We start from the raw sequence: 6,003 nt of genomic DNA on the forward strand, positions 1-6,003 counted from the left end.
TGATTTGTGCAGGTGCAATAAATCTGATGTTCAGCCTAACGACACAGATGTAATCGTCCCACTGCGAGTAATAACTACAGAGATTTAGTAAAATGCCAATGAAGCAGCCATTTAGATGTAAATATCCAAATGTTCCTTTTTTTGTTTCTCCTGTGTGAAAACACTGAGGGTGACTTAAATATGCATAGCAGCAAGGGCTTGAACAACACAATACTGGTTACTGAAGAAAGCCATTCTGTTACTGCCCTAAAGCCAGTAGTGGTCTCTGTCTACGCTCTGCAGCGTCTGTCTAGAGCCAAAAAATGTAACCAATCAAGATTACTGCAATCACCTGTTCTGAACAGGTGCCTAAAGCACAAATGTAGACAACAGTTAAATGTACAACATAGAGTTGTGTTTTATGTTATATGGTGTGAACAGATTTGAAATGAAATGGGCTAATTTTTCCTTTTACCCCTTAACCCATTTGACAATAGAAGAAAATCCTGAGTGAAAAAAAAAAAGTACTGTTTCAATATTCAGAGCTAAAGTTTCCTTGAACAGTTTTATGTGTTTGGAATGATACTCTTTAATTTTGCAATAAAATACAAAAAATCCAATATACCAAGCCACGAGATATTTGGCTCTCATCAGATCTGTTTTTCAAAAGAAAAACCCCAAAAGCTGACTTTGTCTTTAAATCTGTGTTATCCAGAAAAAGGTAGCAAACAGTGCTTGTACAGTATGTAGTGTAGTACCTGCATGAGCAGTGGTGACAGACAGTTGATGTATAGCAGGGCCGGAGAAAGACTTAACAAAACACAAATATACATATATATATATAGATATATATCTATATATATATAAATGGATAATAAATACATGTTTTATAGGTGAGAGGTTGTTAAACGAAAAGAGGAATGATTTAATAAACTAAAACATGAGAGGAAATCTACCAAGTCCATCTTTCACAGTAACACCGTCGGGGAGCGTTAAATCATCTTTCACCTGTAATGAATCATCAAAGTAAAATTACAAGTGCATGATTGGGACACCACTCCCCCCCACCCCCCCAACCTTGACCCTTTGAACCTCTTTGACCTCCCACCTCACGGTCTGCCATATTTTTCTCCTCAGTGTAAATACCAGATTAAAACTGACCAAGGTTCACTTTGAACTAACAATATTATATTGTTATGTAAATGCCATAAAGGATGTGTTCCTTTACGACATGTAGAAAACTAAGACTCAAACTAAGAGCATCACAGACACATGCAACATGCACACGGGCATGAGAGAGGCACACGCTGGAGTGTGTGTGTGTGTGTGTCTGTTTGTATATTTGGAAGTCTCAACGTCCCTGCACCACGTGTGTATAAAGACGGAACAAAACACCAATCGAGTTGATTTGAACAATTACTTAAAAACAAAGAATCATTGGGTACGATGTATGTGGCTGGCTCGTGCGGACTGTTTCAAACTCATTAAAAAGTTGTATTCGGAAATGAAAAAAAAGAAATAAAAACATATTGGTCTGTGTAGAGTTTCTATACATGTTGTGTTTGTAACATGAAAAACTAAAAAAAGGGGGGAAATATTCTGGCTTCCATGTCATTTCTTTATGGGGGGAGGGGCGGGGTCAAGGGATAGTTTTATGGCGTGATGGAAGAGATGAAGAGGGGTGAGAGGGTGTTTGAAAACCGGAGATGTGTAAAAAATATAAATATATAAAATAATCCAATTGTATGACAAAAAGAGGGTGAAAATAAAACACAGAAAAAGGTTGAGAGCCTAAAAACGACTACAAAGTGTTCCATTCACTGTTGTAAGTGCAATGAGCTAAACTTCCTGTTTCCCCATTGTAAAACCTTGTGTATGTTTCCGTGTATTCCTCCTGTAAATGGGTGTAGTAGACCTGGTGCATCATGCCATGTAATGTGATGAATGACAAATTATGACCTTACAATACATTTCAATCAGGAAAAATAAATAAAAGACAAATGCATAAAAACAAAACGAAGCTGGTGTGTAAGCTCTTATTCGAACTATGAGTATTTCAAACCACATCCTCTCATCGAGTTTCATTTATTCCTTAACTTGATGAATAATTAATCTATTTATTAGGTCTTTGTTCACGTATTGTTTAAAGGACTAACATCTTATGCACGTTAGCTGTTTTTTTTAGTTTGTTTGCAATAAAAAACCTTCACTTTTTCTCACACTTTTTTCTGACCCAGAGTTGCTTGGCAAGTGTAAGGACCCCGAAGGCTGATAACTTCAAACCGCTGCAGAATGTGCAAAGTTTGCAATGGCATAAAAAAACATCCCCCAGCACAAACCCTTGTGGGCTGTTAATTGACTGGGATAAACCTCATTGAGTCCTTCTACAATACAAATACTCATTTCAAGTCAGGTCAGTCAACTTAAGTGCTGTACAGTTAGTTTGGCAAAATACATTACAATTTAAAAATAAGGTAAAACGCTAAACGATAGTAAACGTTCTTGTGGACAGTGCTGTTGGGATAAAACACTCAACTAGAGATAAAAGCCAAGGAAAGTAAATGGGTGTCAGTTTATTGATCCATGATTGAACAAGTTTGAGAACCACTGACATGCACAACCTATATATATTTACCTTTATATAACATTTCACATGGGAGAATAATACATGCATCGTACATGCAATGGTCAAAATATGCCCAAATGTCTGTCACTCATCGGCAGTATCTTAGTATAGCTAAGTGTAACTATGCTAATCATGTTAACATTCTAATCCCTTCCTTAAACCCACAGGCACTTCTAAATCACCTCTGCCTCTCCAAGCATGGCCCCTGGGAAAATAGCATCCATAAACACTGGATATGAGAGTGTCAGTTCCCCTGTCCAAAAAGGCTCTGACCCCTCAGCAGCTGTTTAACTACAATTAAAACAATCATGAGTCCTCCAGCAGAATTGGTTTTGAAGTTTAACTTAAGTTTTGGGTGTGTTGTGCACATCAGTGGTTCTCAAACTTCTTCACATCATTTACCCCTTAACTGACACACATTAGACCACAGACCCCTCATTTAATATGATTACCTTCGGGATCCATAATGTATCTATCTATCTATCTATCTATCTATCTATCTATCTATCTATCTATCTATCTATCTATCTATCTATCTTTAAGATGACTGATGTGACAAGGTGTATGAAAGCATTATGTAGTTATGAATGGAATTACAATGAATATTGTATTTCCTGGCCTTTGATAACTATGATGTAGGGAACTGTGCCTGATGGGAAGACACTTACTGATCTTGTTTTTTGTTGTATCTTTTTGTAGGTCAGAGTAGCAGAACCTCCGACAACCCCACCACTTTAACACAGCAAAAAACATTCACTATGGAGGAGACTCTTTTTCTCATAGATCTGACTGCAAGTACCTCAGAGAGCCATGACAACCTTCCTAAAAATCCGAGCTAAATGAAAAGGTCAAACAAGCCAGAAGCAAAATAATTGCTTTCTGGCAAGACATTCCTCAAAAACTGACAGACAAGTTGAATGAAATATTTGACCATAAGAAGATAGGCAGGAAGTTGCATGCCTTGTTAGAGGGCTACAAAAAAAGTGAAAGACAAAAACACAACAAAGAGAGGAAAGATTAAACTTCAGTTTTTTCATGATATTGATGAGCTAATTGGAGGGCTTTGTGATGTACATGTTCTTGTAATAGGAACTGCGAAAGCTGTCTTAGTTGCCAGATCCGAGGCCTTGGTGTAACCTTGAGCAAATGAAGGCAGAATTAATCTAAGTACTTTTTAATCACTCCGGGAGAATTAAATTGTAGCGGCTTGTACAGACTGAGCTTCCTCAGTCCTGATTCTCATTCTCCTGTAAGTAAGTCAGTAAGTAAGTAAGTAAGTAATTCCTGAATTTCCCTCGGGATCAATAAAGTATCTATCTATCTATCTATCTATCTATCTAAGTAAGTAAGTAAGTAAAGTTTTATTTATATAGCACTTTTTAAAACAGCATGTTACAAAGTGCTTAACATAAAAGAATAGAAAAACAGTTTCAACATGTAGATACAAGCTTTCACAATAACAGACTTTCATAGTAAGACAAAAGCATCTTTACACATGCACGCCCACACACATACACACCGTGCACACCGTCTGGGACATCTGTGCGGATCTTCATTGCATGTCTCATCTGCCAGTGCGATGCACATGTTTTGCAGGGCACATGAGGCAACAATAATTTTTACAATGATTTCCACATGACTGTTTTGAAGATCCCCTTCGCTCCCTCCATTTGCACTTCAAGAGTACCAAAGCCTGCTCAACCACGACTCTGCCACTGCTGATCAGAGCGTTCATCTGCTGGTCCTTTGTTAGAGCTCCATTGTCCTGCTTGGGGTTGATGATGAAGGGGTAGTTGTGGGAGATGTAAGCAGTGTCTCGCAGGAGCTTGTAGGGCCAACATGGAGTCACTCCAGGTGTTGGAAACACTCTGGAGTCATGTTCCCACACTGGAGGGCCTGTAAAGATGTCCATGAACTTCCCCTGGTCATTAACTATGCCCTGATGTAAGACTGAGTAGAAGGACTTCCTATTTAGATTTTCCCCTAACCTGATAGGTGGCTAATTGATTTTATTGTGGCAACCATCAGTCACTCCTACAATGCCATTAATGGCACAGATTCGGTGAAAGAATACTACATGGGACCGCTTCTCGCAATCCGATGGCCAAGTAATGAATGAAGGAGCAAGTTGACAAGTGAGCTCTAACATCTCCACAATTACATATTGGGATGCACCTTGGGAGATATCAAATTTATCAGAGATCTACAGTGAAGGAATTCCAGAGGTACCAGAGGTCCCCTCAGGTACCAGAGGAATATCACAGTTTTCTTCATCATGGGAATATTATTAGATCCTCCGCAGAGATGCACATCACTGAGACCTTTCCCCCTTTAGTTGTGGGTGAAGAAAATCAAATTGAGCTTTTGTTGTTGATGTCAGGATATGTGGCATTTCAATGACACAACAAAATACACTGAAGTCAGAAGAACAACTTCCTGACTTGGATGCTGTGACCATCCAAGTAGCGCCCACCTGTCAATCATGTGCCTAACAATGAATAATGCACATCGTTCTCAAAATCAAAATGGAGACAAAAAAAAAAATCCCCCTCAAACTATGTGCCAGTGGTGACAATAACTAATCAGATCTATTTCCTTTTTTGGACATGTTAATTTCTCCTGTTTAAAGGTCTTTTTTTGGCTGTTGTGTGTATATGACTTCCAGTGTCAACTTTGAAATGTGCTTCATTTTCAAGACCCGAGGGTGGGCTTGGTTTTTCTGTGCGTTTCTGGCTTCCATATGCAAAAGAGTTTTAGGTCACTGAAAACTCAACTATTGGAAAACTCCTTCCAAGATCAGGAACTCCTTACACTGCTAAGGTGTTTGTGTAGACAGGGAAAACTGCTTTGGTTATGTTATGTCACATTGTGTGCCAGTTTCTCCTCCATTAGACTCAATGCGACGCTGACACAATAGACATGGACTTATACTGTCAGCATTTTTCTATGTCAACGCCTTGGCCTTACTATTGTCTGCAATTTTGTCTTTTTTTATAATGTCTTTGAATTCTTCATACAGCTCTATCACCAGCCTTTTTTGAACTGTACCACCAACATCAACTTTCCCCTGTCTTTCCCCTCATTGTCTTTCCACTCATTTGAGTTTCTTATAAACCCTGCGTCATTCACAAAGCTATGCAAGCCTGTCTTGACTCAGCCTTAATTAGATAAGGCTGGATTGCATTAGTAGAACGACTTGAGGCTTGATTGGGAGACGGCAGCCCTATAGTTTCAGCCTGGCTTCTTCAGGTAAGTTAAGATGATGGAATACCTCCAAGTGATATTTCAGCCCAATTAAAACCCTTTTACCACTGTTCCACCCATGTTCATTTTCAGAGGTGTTTTTTCCTCAGTACAGTATGTACAGTTGTGCCCGTTTATAAAAGAAGGAGACATGG

The sequence above is a fragment of the Symphodus melops genome (genome assembly GCF_947650265.1).
Source record: "Symphodus melops genome assembly, chromosome: 13".
Taxonomy (NCBI): Eukaryota; Metazoa; Chordata; class Actinopteri; order Labriformes; family Labridae; genus Symphodus; species Symphodus melops.